The sequence below is a fragment of the Nannospalax galili genome, unplaced genomic scaffold (genome assembly GCF_000622305.1).
Source record: "Nannospalax galili isolate Female #2095 unplaced genomic scaffold, S.galili_v1.0 scaffold1111, whole genome shotgun sequence".
NCBI lineage: Eukaryota > Metazoa > Chordata > Mammalia > Rodentia > Spalacidae > Nannospalax > Nannospalax galili.
The window spans coordinates 330,423-332,547 of NW_008329664.1; positions in this window are offsets into that span (position 1 = coordinate 330,423).

Sequence of the window (2,125 nt, forward strand, 5' to 3'; positions counted from 1 at the left end):
ACATTCCTGCCACTGTGCACATTTGTACTAATTCAGAACTGTGTGTCTACATTTAAGTATTTGTGAGCAAGCTTTTTACCACTTTATGGATTGAAAATACATGTATTGTAAATTTTAAAACAGTGATTTCGTGTAAAAGCAATTTAGCTCTGAAAGGTCGATCACTTCAATAAGTAAAAAGTTGTTTAAAGCTGACAGTTTAGAATAAGGACAGCCAGTACTCAAGTCAGGAATTAGAAACCATAGCAATATTTAAGCTTTTGCCTTGCCAACATATTTCTGAGTCAGGTTAAGAATTGGGGTCATAGCACAATGTAAACAGCTGAGTCACTTATCTCCTCTGTCACCGCCTCTCATGCCCCTCCATTTCTTTTCATACTTGTTTGCTTGAAACCTAGTAATTCTCTTTAGAATAGCTAAAGTTATTTGCAGCTTATTTTGACTTTCTGTTTAGAGAAATTAAGCTCCACTAATCCCTGTATTTTTCTCATATAGTCAGAAAGGCTACAAGTCTCTACCGTACTTTCCAAGCAAGTAAACTGAATTTACTGAGTCAGCTTCCTTTCCGCATGTTTAACAGACTTGATCTATTTCTTTCTGTGCTCCCCTGTGTGACAGACACTTGCCTGAGGCTCTTTCATAAGTTAGATGCAGCAGTTCGGTCTCCAAGTCTGTCCTAATGCCTTCATCTCCTTGTCCTCTCTTCCAACTTCCTCTCTAAACTCTACTTTCTGAGTGCACCCTTTGTTCTTCATTGCTTCTCAGTTTCCTTCTGTCATCCTGTGAATTCTCAATGTTTATAAAACAAAAGTACAGTAATCATCTGTGATATTTGTGCTGTTTGATTTCATTGGGAACAATCTACTCTATCTCACAATCTCAATAATATTAAAAATAGAAGTAACCAGCTGTGCCTATTTAGAGAGAAATTTATAAGTAATGTAATTAAGAGACAAGAAATACCTCTGTAAATAAAAGAGAAATGGGAGAAAATGTGGTGGCTGGGAAAACAGCATGAAAATCACCTTAAAATAAAAGGAATCTTGTTTTATTTTCAAAATTTGAACAGTATTATAAGAGTTTCATTAGCAGAATAATGAAATTCTGAAAGAGGCTTTTAGAAGGAACCCACCCATAGAGACAAAGGTAACAATCTACAGTGTCCTTTCAAAGGTTCTAACTGGACAAGAATTACTTGAATAGTGGGTGACTGAGGGGTACCATTTAACAATTAAATCTGCAACTCAGGAGAAGCCTTCATTTTAATCAAAGGAAAATTTGGGTCAGGAATATACAGAAAATGTTATTCTTAATATCAAGCAAAAATCTATTCCTATAATGTCTGCTAGACTAACAATGCTAACTATCCAGGTTCTTTTGTAATATAATGAAACAAAAGTAACGTATTTTCTGAGCCATGATTTCTAAAGACTCAGTCCTGGGATGACAAATGGGAGAAGAATGGAATCATATGGGATAAGCTGGAAATGGAGAATGCAGTCATAGAGATGGGCAATACCAGCACTTATAAAAGGAGAAGTTGCAAGAACATAACTTAATTTTCCAGAAGGTGGAAATTTCTGGAATCATTGCATTGTAATTTTCCTATATGAGTATTACAGAACTCATAATACTCAATAATTGTGTTGTGATTGCTTGCATTCCAATTTGCGTCATGTACTCCACTGCACAGTTGTTTTTCTTTAATTCACAAAGTAAATTTGCTCCCAATTGTCATAAAAGCAATGTGGAGTCTATACACAGATGTTTTGATTATTATTAGCTGGCATGATTTCCACAAGGTATGAAAATGGCAAATTCAAAGCCCACTGGATATATTGGTTATTAGTAACATCAGTTTTATGTATAATGATGGAAGGCCAAAATGTTTGGAGTAAAGGATAGAATATTTTGATTTTGCCTCTTGGACTTTGAATGGGTTATCTGGGTTCAGATGTGATGAAATATCAATGTCTGATGAAGGCTATAGATGGAACCAATGGGGAAATCAAGAGCCTAATGCAGTCTCACGCATCAGAGCATCAAATAGAGTTTAATGTTTGCTGGTTTCTGCCCATTTCTAATTAGATATTATGCAATAATCACCTGTTTTAATTTAGCAGGT